Source organism: Pseudophryne corroboree, chromosome 4 (genome assembly GCF_028390025.1).
Source record: "Pseudophryne corroboree isolate aPseCor3 chromosome 4, aPseCor3.hap2, whole genome shotgun sequence".
Taxonomy (NCBI): domain Eukaryota; kingdom Metazoa; phylum Chordata; class Amphibia; order Anura; family Myobatrachidae; genus Pseudophryne; species Pseudophryne corroboree.
In genome coordinates, this window is record NC_086447.1 from 705,292,646 (window position 1) to 705,307,824 (window position 15,179).

General features: G+C 42.7%; 2 pseudogenes; one reads left to right on the forward strand and one right to left on the reverse strand.

Annotated features, from left to right (window-relative positions):
* Window positions 1-3,201: 3,201 nt before the first annotated feature.
* Window positions 3,202-3,320, reverse strand: LOC134912234 (5S ribosomal RNA; annotated as a pseudogene).
* Window positions 3,321-10,142: 6,822 nt separating this feature from the next.
* On the forward strand, window positions 10,143-10,261 carry LOC134912246 (5S ribosomal RNA; annotated as a pseudogene).
* The last annotated feature ends 4,918 nt before the right edge of the window (window positions 10,262-15,179 follow it).

The following is a 15,179-nucleotide window of genomic DNA, read 5'->3' on the forward strand; positions in this document are numbered from 1 at the left end:
AATTGGTCAAGGGTCGCACCACGTTGGGCCGCCCAAGAAGGTCCAACAGACTGAGTAGAATGGGCCGTAATGTGAACAGGAGCTGACAGACCAGCCTTCACATAAGCATGCGCAATCACCATTCTAATCCACCTGGCCAGGGTCTGCTTGTGAGCAGGCCAGCCACGTTTGTGAAATCCAAACAAAACAAAGAGAGAATGAGACTTTCTAATAGAAGCAGTTCTCTTCACATAGATACGGAGAGCCCGTACCACATCCAAAGACCGCTCTCTGGGAGACAAATCAGGAGAGACAAAAGCTGGAACCACAATCTCCTGATTAAGGTGGAACGAAGAAACCACCTTAGGTAAATATCCGGGACGAGTCCTAAGAACCGCCCGGTCACGGTGAATAATCAGATATGGGGAACTACAAGACAAGGCACCGAAATCCGACACTCTTCTAGCAGAGGCAATAGCCAGCAAGAACACCACCTTAAGGGAAAGCCACTTAAGGTCAGCTTGAACCAAGAGGTTCAAATGGAGGCTCCTGCAACGCCTCCAAAACCACCGACAAGTCCCAAGGAGCCACAGGCGGGACATAGGGAGGTTGAATACGCCACACACCCTGAGTGAAAGTATGAATATCAGGTAAAGTCGCAATTTTTCTCTGAAACCACACCGACAAGGCAGAAATATGAACCTTGAGGGAGGCCAGACGCAGGCCTAAATCTAGGCCCTGCTGTAGAAAAGCCAAAAGTTTGGCTGTACTAAATTTGGAAGCGTCATAATGGTTAGATGCGCACCAAACAAAGTAGGAATGCCAGACCCGATGGTAAATCCGAGCAGAGGCCGGTTTCCGGGCCCGCAACATAGTTTTAATGACCTCTTCAGAAAAACCCTTAGCTCTTAAGAGGGAAGCTTCAAGAGCCATGCCGTCAAAGACAGCCGGGCTAGGTCCTAGTAGACACAGGGGCCCTGAACGAGGAGGTCTGGGCGTTGTGGAAGTAGAAGTGGACGCTCTGACGATAGGCCTTGCAGGTCTGAGAACCAGTGCCGTCTGGGCCACGCCGGAGCTATGAGAAGCAGATTTCCTTTTTCTTGCTTGAACTTTCGAATTACCCTGGGCAGGAGTGACACCGAAGGGAACACGTACGGCAGCCGAAACCTCCACGGCACTGCCAGCGCATCCACGAATGCTGCTTGAGGATCCCTTGTCCTTGCTCCGAAGACCGGAACCTTGTGATTGTGTCGAGACGCCATCAAATCCACATCTGGAAGACCCCACCTTTCCACGAGGAGTTAAAACACTTCTGGATGGAGGCCCCACTCACCGGCATGCACGTCCTGACGACTGAGAAAGTCTGCTTCCCAATTCAGGACTCCCGGAATGAATATTGCCGATATTGCCGGTAGATGGCGTTCTGCCCAACGTAGAATCCGTGAGGCTTCCTTCATTGCCAAACGGCTTTGAGTGCCGCCTTGATGATTTATGTAAGCCACTGTGGTGGCGTTGTACGACTGTACTTGAACAGGACGGTTCTGAATCAAATGCTGGGCTAGGTTCAACGCATTGAAGACCGCCCGCAATTCCAGAATGTTGTTCGAGAGGAGAGATTCCTCCTTGGTCCACCGACCCTGCAAGGAGTGCGGCTCCAGCACAGCGCCCCAACCTCTTAGACTGGCATCTGTCATCAACAGGACCCAGTTGGATATCCAGAAGGGATGGCCTCTGCACAATTGTCGGTCCAGGAGCCATCAGAGCAGTGACAGACGGACCTCCGGAGTTAAAGAGATCATGTGAGACCTGATCCGGTGAGTCAGGCCGTCCCACTTGGCTAGAATCAGCTTCTGGAAGGGGCGAGAATGGAATTGAGCAAACTCCACCATGTCGAATGCTGACACCATGAGGCCCAGCACCTTCATTGCCGAATGTATCGACACTTGCGGACGAGAAAGGAAGCAACAAATCCTGTCCTGAATCTTCAGGACTTTCTCCTGAGACAAGAACAACCTCTGGTTGTGAGTGTCCAACAGCGCTCCCAGATGCACCATCCTCTGAGCAGGGACAGGGAGGATTTCTTCCAGTTGATGAGCCACCCGTGGGCTTGTAGAAACCGGACCGTCATATCCAGATGACGCAGGAGAAGATCTGGGGAATTTGCCAGGATTAACAAGTCGTCCAGATACGGCAGTATCCTGACCCCTTGACGGCGGAGTACCACCGTCAGTGTATGTGCTGTCTTCATCAGACGAGGTGTCAGTGACAGCAGTGGATTGTGAGAAGACGAGCGCTCGCTTAGAGAACCTCTTGGACTTAGGCGAGCGTTGGTCAGACTTTTTAGTAGTTAGGGACTGGTTCAACTTCTTTAATTGAGCAGATAAATCGTCCGCCCACGGCGGGTTAGCTGCAGGGACCACATACAGTTGTACCGGCATTGGGGGTCCCATAGGGGGTGTTAGTTTATGAACTAGCGTATGCAGAAGCATGTAAAAAGCGGCCCACGGAGGGTCAGTATGTGCCTCCGTTGCCACAGTCCCACTGGGGAACAAGGAGCCCCCAGAATCAGAGCCCACAGTTGCTATATTCTCCCCATATGTGCCTGTGGCTTCAGCAACACCAGCAGTGTGTTCCGCCCCAGAACCGTTACCTTTATACAAAGGGGAGAGGACAGAAGGCTCTTGTGTGGGCGCACTCTTATAGAAAAGAAGTAAATTTGATAAGGTAATTGAGATAAATGGTTAAAACATAACTTTTATTGACTAATATTACAAACGAGGTTGTTACCGGAGATCTATCCTTTAGGAATGCAATATACCGAGCATCTTAGTGAGATAAAAAATGTTCTGGTCTCTTAATGATTAAAAGTGTGTGGAAGGGCGGTAGACATTAGTTGGTCATACCCCCATTCCCACTTGACCAGTACAGACTTGCTGTATTGATGGAACCACAGGGTAGTCAAGACACAAAAATAATGATAATAACTATGCTCTCTTGGCTTAAGTAGAATTAGAGAAATGATCAGAAGTCATTCCTCTGAGTATAATACAAGAAAAATGGACATGCTCCTATCTGGATTTGAGACAGTAATAACGGTAGAGGTAAATATGGCACCTCACGTAGATGGTGCCCGTGACCAAAGGTCTGGAGATTGCAGAGTAAAGAAAACAAGTGGTGATACTGCTGTTGGTGTTGCTACCACATAGGTGAGGAAAAGATCCCACTCTACAACACCAGGTATTCGCAGGTGGTCCCCCTTCCTGGTACTGACTTGGCCCAACGCTGTTTAGCTTCCAAGATCAGACGAGATCGGGCGTTGGCAGCGTGGTATGGTAGTAGAGAATTTTATGTGAACATCAATGAGAGTGCACCTATTTAAGAATATTGAAAATCAGAGCCGACAGGAAGAGGATTGAGGAAAGATGGAGTAAAAAGGTGGATCTGCTTTCCACGTTAGACCTGATCCAATATTCCCACTCATGTGGTGCAATGTACCAGGAATCGTAAATGAGAGTCCACGAAGGATAGTGATCTATAGACAGTTGAAGTTAATGAGAATCATGATCTATAGACAATTTGAAATTAATAAAAATACAGTCAGAAAAACACTATCACAGGTATATTACAGTATATCCCGACAGATAGTGCATGATAGGAGATGCTGATTGAAACAGATAAATGCGTAGTCACTCTGGTGATACGGTCTATTTCAAAACTGAGGGTAAGGTCTGGGATCTATAGGGTTAAGCACTGAGGTGACTGATTTATAGAAACTATACCAACATATATCTGTTAACCATGTGTGTCATACACTGTTTGCCACGTAGTCCCGGATAGAATATGGGATGCTAATATATACTAATTATCTGCATGCATAAATTGCTATGAGGAGGCAATAATAAAAATGGATAAATACCAGCACTTAAATAAGTATAACAAATATAATGGTCAAAAATTAATAACACCTAAACTAGGCGTTAGTTTCCAATAGGTTCACTCAATGCTAGGTGAGTGCTAATGAATAAAGGTCTCTAGATAATCACCCCTATGATACGTACTAGGTACGAGATAATTCAAGCGGTACTGCTAGGTTTTGTAAGTAGGAGTTGCTATCCGTGTCAGAGAGCCACAGGATAGTAATGCTTACAGTTTCACCAGAGATCAGGGTAAGCCGAGAGAGCAAGGCAGATAAATGAAGCTAAATGCCAGGATACGGTAGTGTCGACGGGACCCCTGTTCCTAAATGCGGAAGACGCGTTTCGCCCTAGGGCTTGTTCACTTCCGGGTTCCGTGCTGTACGGTGTAGAGAGAGGGCTTTTATGTCCGCCCCGGTTAAGGCTTAGCCAATCATGTGGTGTGGTGTGGTGGGTGTGATTTCCCCATATGTGTAGTTGCTAGGAGACCGCATGCATAAGGACGTCAGATAGGGAGGCGGGAGATACATAACTTATCGCGAGATCGCGGGCGCCATCTTGGATGTGGGAAGAAAATCTTGAAGGTTTGTGTGGGCAGTTACTAAGAGACTGAGAATAGCGGAGCGAAAAACGTCATTGCCGGAGGCTAGAAACATTGGGTGATGGTAAATCACCAATTAAGATATGTCGTATGATGAATGTGATCTCCCCGTATGTGTAGTTGCTGGGAGACCATATTTACTGGTGACGTCAGATCGAGAGACAGCAGATGCACCTCATATCGCGAGAGCACGGGCGCCATCTTAAAGGTGGGAGAAATGCCATAGAGAATAGGGTTTGTATAAGCGGTTGCTAAGATACTGATAATACAGAGCTGAGAAGTCATAACCGGAGGGCTGTGAACATTAGGTGGTAGTAAATCACCATTGTTAGATATAAGAATACTAAATAGTGGATAGGTGGCAAAAGCCCTTATTGCATTGCTGCTAATGTTGCCATTTGATATTAGGTGATACAAATAGATTAAATATTTAGGAAGAACTATACATGGGGGATGAGGGAATGTGATGAGATGGGGATGTAATAATGAGAGAAAATAAAATATGATATGAAAAATCTATAAGATATATAAAGAAATAAATAACCTAAAATTATGACTGGAAGTGGATAACAGATAAAGATAATAATTTATTAGTACCATACTTGATTATAGGGAAATATTAAAATGAAATTAAATTAAAATGAGAATAAAATTAAAAAATTTTTTTTGAAAAGTAAAATGATAAATAAATAAATGATAAATAATAAATGAATAAAAAATATATTGATAAATGAAAGGTGAAAAATGAAAAGTGAAAAGCAAACAGGATAGGCCTGGGGGAAATTGTAATGGAGGGGCTGGACGTGCCTAAGGGGCCATGATAAAAGGGAGGTAAATGTAGGAGTGGAGGGGTCGGATTGTGACAGTGATAATACTGTATGTACATAGGAAAGCAGGTGTCGGGGTGCAGTAACAAGTCAACAAATGAAAGGGGTGAGTGGAAGCTGAGGATGGGATGTGAGTGCAAGGGGGTGCAATGACCATGGGAATAGATAAAATAATTAGTCTTGCATTTGTGAGGATAGAAAAGAAGATGAGGGGTGGGTGTGAGTGGTTATGATTGATGGGGGAAAATCAGGGATAAATGTCTGGTGGGTGTGGGCTATTGGTGAAGAATGGAAATGGGAACTAGTTGTAAAGAGGAATGTTGGATGGGAAAGGGGGATGATGAAGTCAGGTGTTAAAAAGTGATGTAAATATGGAAGATGAGAGGTGCATGGAAATTGTGTGCAGTGAAAGGTGTAGGTGTATCCATGACCTGTGGAAAAAATGATAAAAGGAGGAATATAAATTCAGAACATATAAATGGTAAGTGAAAAGCTAAATTACAAGAAAGCTCCATAATTAATGGTTTCATTCAAGCCAAAGGGTTTCAGGCTGTTCAGGCGGAAAATCCACTCACTCTCCTTTTTGTATAGTTCTTTTGTTATGTCTCCTCCTCGTATTCCGAGATGTACTCGATCCAAGCAGAAAGTCTTGAACCCTTTGATGGATCCTTTATGCACAGAGTTGAAATGTCTTGCTACTGAAGTGAGCTGTTTCATTCTGTTTAAATCTCTGGAGGCATTACGGATGTTCCCAAGGTGTTCCAAAATTCTTTCTTTCCATTTGCGAGTGGTCATGCCCACATACTTAAGATTACACTCGCACGTTATGCAATATATCACCGCCTGCGTATTACAATTGAAGAAATATTGTAACTTAACAGGCTGGTCAAATTTATCGATGACCGTGTTGGTTTGCAAAATTTGGGGGCATGCTTTGCAGTGGCCGCAGGGGAAAGAGCCTGTGATGATAGGTTTTTTGATATTTGAAGAGATCAAATGGCTGTGCACTAGCTGGTCTCTCATATTTTTTGATCTGCGCCAGCTCATTTGCAATGGGGAGTCGAAGAGGGGTGCCAAATCTGGGTCCAATTGTAAGATTGGAAGATGTCTAGTTATTGCTCCCTTCAACTTCCTCCATTCAGGGCAGAAGGTCCCAATGAAGCGAACGGTGTCTTCCTGCTCCGTGCTCTTATTTTTCTTTCCAAAGATCAAACTCTCTCTTTTGGTTTTTGCTATGGCAGTGTATGCCCGCTTGAGTGAGCGTCTGCTGTAGCCTCTATCCAGTAGACGGTTGGTTAATTCCAAGCTTTTGGCCTTGAAAGTTGAATCTTCCGAGCAATTGCGTCTTAGGCGTAGATATTCCCCTTTAGGGATGTTCTCCACAGTGGGCGGAAAATGAGAGCTTGTTTGGTGTAGGAGGCTGTTAGTAGCCGTCTCCTTACGGAATAATTCCGTTTCCAAAAATCCTGCATTGGATTTATAAATACTAAGGTCTAAGAATGGTACTCTCGTTGGGCTGATAAAGTGTGTCAAGTTGATGTTGAGTTCATTGTGATTAAGAATCTGAATGAACTCCAGAAGTAAGTTCTTATCACCGTTCCAAATCACGAAGACATCGTCGATGTATCTTAGCCATAGTATTATATGTGTGGTGTATTTTTCATTGCAGATGTCAAACACGTGAAAGTGCTCCCACCACCCTAGGAAGAGATTCGCATATGTAGGTGCACATGCTGCCCCCATAGCGGTTCCCCTGATTTGTAAGAAAAACTGGTCTTGAAAAACAAAATAATTTTTTGAGAGGACAAAAGTAAGTAGCTGTAACAAAAAATCCGAGAAATCATTGGAACCAATTTGATCCAAAAAGAATTTGGTTGCAGCCAAACCTTGTTGGTGATTGATGCTCGAGTAGAGTGCCTCAACATCTAAGGTTGCTAGGAGGAAGTCATCCTCAAAATGAATATTGTGAATTTTTCGTAGTAAGTCAGCAGTGTCTTGCAGATAAGATGGTAAGTCAAGGACGAAATCGCGTAGGTGTAAATCTAAGAATCGACTCGGCTGCTCCAACAATCCTCCATTACCCGACATTATCGGTCTGCCTGGTGGCACTTGGATGTCTTTATGAATCTTCGGCAGAAGATAAAAAGTTGGAGTTCTCGGGTTTTGTACAGTCAAATATGCTACTTCTTGTTTAGTGATGGTTCCCTGAGTAGCAGCCTCTTGTATTAGAGAGGTATAAGCTTTTTGGAACCTTTTAGTGGGATCGTTAAGAAGTTTTTGATAGCAGAGGGGGTTAAGCAATTGTTTATGTGCTTCCGTGATATACATTTCTAACGGCCATAGCACAATATTACCACCCTTGTCTGAAGGTTTGATAATTACGTCTCGCCAGGTTTCCATCTCACGTAATGCTTTCCTTTCTTGATAATTGAGATTTCTTGATGGATATTGATGGGAAGTTTTAATTTGGACGTAAATATCGTCGAATTCTTTCGACACCCTGTTAAGAAAGACCCTGATTTCAGGGCTGGTATTATCGGGTGGGAAAAATGAGGACTTTGGTTTACATTTGGCTCGGCAAGGAGTGCTGTCTTGTATGTTTGATTCCCCTCATCTTCTTTTCTATCCTCACAAATGCAAGACTAATTATTTTATCTATTCCCATGGTCATTGCACCCCCTTGCACTCACATCCCATCCTCAGCTTCCACTCACCCCTTTCATTTGTTGACTTGTTACTGCACCCCGACACCTGCTTTCCTATGTACATACAGTATTATCACTGTCACAATCCGACCCCTCCACTCCTACATTTACCTCCCTTTTATCATGGCCCCTTAGGCACGTCCAGCCCCTCCATTACAATTTCCCCCAGGCCTATCCTGTTTGCTTTTCATTTTTCATTTTTCACCTTTCATTTATCAATATATTTTTTATTCATTTATTATTTATCATTTATTTATTTATCATTTTACTTTTCAAAAAAAATTTTTTAATTTTATTCTCATTTTAATTTAATTTCATTTTAATATTTCCCTATAATCAAGTATGGTACTAATAAATTATTATCTTTATCTGTTATCCACTTCCAGTCATAATTTTAGGTTATTTATTTCTTTATATATCTTATAGATTTTTCATATCATATTTTATTTTCTCTCATTATTACATCCCCATCTCATCACATTCCCTCATCCCCCATGTATAGTTCTTCCTAAATATTTAATCTATTTGTATCACCTAATATCAAATGGCAACATTAGCAGCAATGCAATAAGGGCTTTTGCCACCTATCCACTATTTAGTATTCTTATATCTAACAATGGTGATTTACTACCACCTAATGTTCACAGCCCTCCGGTTATGACTTCTCAGCTCTGTATTATCAGTATCTTAGCAACCGCTTATACAAACCCTATTCTCTATGGCATTTCTCCCACCTTTAAGATGGCGCCCGTGCTCTCGCGATATGAGGTGCATCTGCTGTCTCTCGATCTGACGTCACCAGTAAATATGGTCTCCCAGCAACTACACATACGGGGAGATCACATTCATCATACGACATATCTTAATTGGTGATTTACCATCACCCAATGTTTCTAGCCTCCGGCAATGACGTTTTTCGCTCCGCTATTCTCAGTCTCTTAGTAACTGCCCACACAAACCTTCAAGATTTTCTTCCCACATCCAAGATGGCGCCCGCGATCTCGCGATAAGTTATGTATCTCCCGCCTCCCTATCTGACGTCCTTATGCATGCGGTCTCCTAGCAACTACACATATGGGGAGATCACACCCACCACACCACACCACATGATTGGCTAAGCCTTAACCGGGGCGGACATAAAAGCCCTCTCCCTACACCGTACAGCACGGAACCCGGAAGTGAACAAGCCCTAGGGCGAAACGCGTCTTCCGCATTTAGGAACAGGGGTCCCGTCGACACTACCGTATCCTGGCATTTAGCTTCATTTATCTGCCTTGCTCTCTCGGCTTACCCTGATCTCTGGTGAAACTGTAAGCATTACTATCCTGTGGCTCTCTGACACGGATAGCAACTCCTACTTACAAAACCTAGCAGTACCGCTTGAATTATCTCGTACCTAGTACGTATCATAGGGGTGATTATCTAGAGACCTTTATTCATTAGCACTCACCTAGCATTGAGTGAACCTATTGGAAACTAACGCCTAGTTTAGGTGTTATTAATTTTTGACCATTATATTTGTTATACTTATTTAAGTGCTGGTATTTATCCATTTTTATTATTGCCTCCTCATAGCAATTTATGCATGCAGATAATTAGTATATATTAGCATCCCATATTCTATCCGGGACTACGTGGCAAACAGTGTATGACACACATGGTTAACAGATATATGTTGGTATAGTTTCTATAAATCAGTCACCTCAGTGCTTAACCCTATAGATCCCAGACCTTACCCTCAGTTTTGAAATAGACCGTATCACCAGAGTGACTACGCATTTATCTGTTTCAATCAGCATCTCCTATCATGCACTATCTGTCGGGATATACTGTAATATACCTGTGATAGTGTTTTTCTGACTGTATTTTTATTAATTTCAAATTGTCTATAGATCATGATTCTCATTAACTTCAACTGTCTATAGATCACTATCCTTCGTGGACTCTCATTTACGATTCCTGGTACATTGCACCACATGAGTGGGAATATTGGATCAGGTCTAACGTGGAAAGCAGATCCACCTTTTTACTCCATCTTTCCTCAATCCTCTTCCTGTCGGCTCTGATTTTCAATATTCTTAAATAGGTGCACTCTCATTGATGTTCACATAAAATTCTCTACTACCATACCACGCTGCCAACGCCCGATCTCGTCTGATCTTGGAAGCTAAACAGCGTTGGGCCAAGTCAGTACCAGGAAGGGGGACCACCTGCGAATACCTGGTGTTGTAGAGTGGGATCTTTTCCTCACCTATGTGGTAGCAACACCAACAGCAGTATCACCACTTGTTTTCTTTACTCTGCAATCTCCAGACCTTTGGTCACGGGCACCATCTACGTGAGGTGCCATATTTACCTCTACCGTTATTACTGTCTCAAATCCAGATAGGAGCATGTCCATTTTTCTTGTATTATACTCAGAGGAATGACTTCTGATCATTTCTCTAATTCTACTTAAGCCAAGAGAGCATAGTTATTATCATTATTTTTGTGTCTTGACTACCCTGTGGTTCCATCAATACAGCAAGTCTGTACTGGTCAAGTGGGAATGGGGGTATGACCAACTAATGTCTACCGCCCTTCCGCACACTTTTAATCATTAAGAGACCAGAACATTTTTTATCTCACTAAGATGCTCGGTATATTGCATTCCTAAAGGATAGATCTCCGGTAACAACCTCGTTTGTAATATTAGTCAATAAAAGTTATGTTTTAACCATTTATCTCAATTACCTTATCAAATTTACTTCTTTTCTATAAGAGTGCGCCCACACAAGAGCCTTCTGTCCTCTCCCCTTTGTATAAAAGTTTGCATACTTTCTGGCTCTGGGCGCACCACCAACTAGGACGATAATAACACCGATACGTATATAGTATACCATATGGAAAAGGCTAATTTTTGCCCTTTTTCTCCCCTACCAGTTTAGGGTAACTCACTGTCCTGTTTTGGTTTTTCTTCTTTAATTTTCAGTATCTATTCCTATTTAGCTTTACCGGTGCCGGATCGCCCTAGGTTTTTGTATAGTATTTTTCTACTGTTGCACAAACAGTCTCTGATCCTTGGCACGGTTTTCCGTATCGCACTTTATGACAACGTTTTCCTTACCGGATCTGTCCATTTTAGCAGTAACACCTTCACTTAAATAATTTTTGGAAGCAGTTTCTATAATGACCACCTTCTCATTAAAAGCGGAGCTAACAAAACGACAAAACCCGGAGACCTTTGGGGATTTCTTCACAGAAAATTTTGACGAATCCCCCACTGATTCTGACTGGAAAACTTCTTTTGCTAGATTACAAAAGAACTTGCAGAAAAGGACTCGCCTTTCGTGGGACATTACCACATTACAGAATTATATTAAACATAAGATTGTGCCTCGGGGGTTGAGACCCAAAATATTCCCCTCTTTCCCACTGGCCACGGAGAACTTGAAGACAGAGTGGGAGACAGCACTCCTGAAGTGTTCCCAAGAACTATTACATCTTTTGGTCAAACATGACACTTTACTCATAGATCAAGTGGAAAAAGAAATAGAGGAACTGGGCCATAACCTAGAAATTTGGGAAAAAGATCTGTCTTTTCAGACAGCTTTTGAGAAACATCAAAAAGAACTTAAGTCATATGAACAAACAATAGCTGATCGGAAGCGTAACAAATTCATTAGGGACAAACGAGACTTCTCGCGTGGGGATATCTTCAGGTGGAACTCCATACCCCAGAGCAGGAATCGAAGACAGAGGGACGACTCGACTTTCTCAGAATTTGAATCTTCAAACAGTGGAGATTCATCTAGTGAGACTTCAGACAACGCCAGATTCAATCAAGGTGAAGGAGAATTCTCTCCACGTTTTTTAGGCCAGGGCTTGAAACAAAGAGGCCGGGACAAAAACCAAGGAAAACCCGGCGGGGGGGAAAGAAGAGGCGACAGACGCAACCCCGATTGGGACCTATCAAGGACTGCCAGGTATCCGGCCCGACAGAGGAAGACGCTACGCTAATTCATCCGACTTCTTCCTCCTTACAGGTTATCAACCTATCGGGCAGACCCCTTTCACCTGCACATATGGCTGTTTTAGCCAAAGGCCTATCTTTCTCACCCTCCAGATCATTCAACAGATTTTGTTGGGAGAAGGATCTTAGATTATTTGGTAGAAAACTCCTGCTCAAAAAGTTCTTTACAAAACACCACGCAAGACGAGACAGCGATAACATCACAGATTTATCCCCTGAGGAGCTCCAAGCAGTCCAAACGCTCGAAGACCTACTAGTGGAATCAAACATACAAGACAGCACTCCTTGCCGAGCCAAATGTAAACCAAAGTCCTCATTTTTCCCACCCGATAATACCAGCCCTGAAATCAGGGTCTTTCTTAACAGGGTGTCGAAAGAATTCGACGATATTTACGTCCAAATTAAAACTTCCCATCAATATCCATCAAGAAATCTCAATTATCAAGAAAGGAAAGCATTACGTGAGATGGAAACCTGGCGAGACGTAATTATCAAACCTTCAGACAAGGGTGGTAATATTGTGCTATGGCCGTTAGAAATGTATATCACGGAAGCACATAAACAATTGCTTAACCCCCTCTGCTATCAAAAACTTCTTAACGATCCCACTAAAAGGTTCCAAAAAGCTTATACCTCTTTAATACAAGAGGCTGCTACTCAGGGAACCATCACTAAACAAGAAGTAGCATATTTGACTGTACAAAACCCGAGAACTCCAACTTTTTATCTTCTGCCGAAGATTCATAAAGACATCCAAGTGCCACCAGGCAGACCGATAATGTCGGGTAATGGAGGATTGTTGGAGCAGCCGAGTCGATTCTTAGATTTACACCTACGCGATTTCGTCCTTGACTTACCATCTTATCTGCAAGACACTGCTGACTTACTACGAAAAATTCACAATATTCATTTTGAGGATGACTTCCTCCTAGCAACCTTAGATGTTGAGGCACTCTACTCGAGCATCAATCACCAACAAGGTTTGGCTGCAACCAAATTCTTTTTGGATCAAATTGGTTCCAATGATTTCTCGGATTTTTTGTTACAGCTACTTACTTTTGTCCTCTCAAAAAATTATTTTGTTTTTCAAGACCAGTTTTTCTTACAAATCAGGGGAACCGCTATGGGGGCAGCATGTGCACCTACATATGCGAATCTCTTCCTAGGGTGGTGGGAGCACTTTCACGTGTTTGACATCTGCAATGAAAAATACACCACACATATAATACTATGGCTAAGATACATCGACGATGTCTTCGTGATTTGGAACGGTGATAAGAACTTACTTCTGGAGTTCATTCAGATTCTTAATCACAATGAACTCAACATCAACTTGACACACTTTATCAGCCCAACGAGAGTACCATTCTTAGACCTTAGTATTTATAAATCCAATGCAGGATTTTTGGAAACGGAATTATTCCGTAAGGAGACGGCTACTAACAGCCTCCTACACCAAACAAGCTCTCATTTTCCGCCCACTGTGGAGAACATCCCTAAAGGGGAATATCTACGCCTAAGACGCAATTGCTCGGAAGATTCAACTTTCAAGGCCAAAAGCTTGGAATTAACCAACCGTCTACTGGATAGAGGCTACAGCAGACGCTCACTCAAGCGGGCATACACTGCCATAGCAAAAACCAAAAGAGAGAGTTTGATCTTTGGAAAGAAAAATAAGAGCACGGAGCAGGAAGACACCGTTCGCTTCATTGGGACCTTCTGCCCTGAATGGAGGAAGTTGAAGGGAGCAATAACTAGACATCTTCCAATCTTACAATTGGACCCAGATTTGGCACCCCTCTTCGACTCCCCATTGCAAATGAGCTGGCGCAGATCAAAAAATATGAGAGACCAGCTAGTGCACAGCCATTTGATCTCTTCAAATATCAAAAAACCTATCATCACAGGCTCTTTCCCCTGCGGCCACTGCAAAGCATGCCCCCAAATTTTGCAAACCAACACGGTCATCGATAAATTTGACCAGCCTGTTAAGTTACAATATTTCTTCAATTGTAATACGCAGGCGGTGATATATTGCATAACGTGCGAGTGTAATCTTAAGTATGTGGGCATGACCACTCGCAAATGGAAAGAAAGAATTTTGGAACACCTTGGGAACATCCGTAATGCCTCCAGAGATTTAAACAGAATGAAACAGCTCACTTCAGTAGCAAGACATTTCAACTCTGTGCATAAAGGATCCATCAAAGGGTTCAAGACTTTCTGCTTGGATCGAGTACATCTCGGAATACGAGGAGGAGACATAACAAAAGAACTATACAAAAAGGAGAGTGAGTGGATTTTCCGCCTGAACAGCCTGAAACCCTTTGGCTTGAATGAAACCATTAATTATGGAGCTTTCTTGTAATTTAGCTTTTCACTTACCATTTATATGTTCTGAATTTATATTCCTCCTTTTATCATTTTTTCCACAGGTCATGGATACACCTACACCTTTCACTGCACACAATTTCCATGCACCTCTCATCTTCCATATTTACATCACTTTTTAACACCTGACTTCATCATCCCCCTTTCCCATCCAACATTCCTCTTTACAACTAGTTCCCATTTCCATTCTTCACCAATAGCCCACACCCACCAGACATTTATCCCTGATTTTCCCCCATCAATCATAACCACTCACACCCACCCCTCATCTTCTTTTCTATCCTCACAAATGCAAGACTAATTATTTTATCTATTCCCATGGTCATTGCACCCCCTTGCACTCACATCCCATCCTCAGCTTCCACTCACCCCTTTCATTTGTTGACTTGTTACTGCACCCCGACACCTGCTTTCCTATGTACATACAGTATTATCACTGTCACAATCCGACCCCTCCACTCCTACATTTACCTCCCTTTTATCATGGCCCCTTAGGCACGTCCAGCCCCTCCATTACAATTTCCCCCAGGCCTATCCTGTTTGCTTTTCATTTTTCATTTTTCACCTTTCATTTATCAATATATTTTTTATTCATTTATTATTTATCATTTATTTATTTATCATTTTACTTTTCAAAAATTTTTTTTAATTTTATTCTCATTTTAATTTAATTTCATTTTAATATTTCCCTATAATCAAGTATGGTACTAATAAATTATTATCTTTATCTGTTATCCACTTCCAGTCATA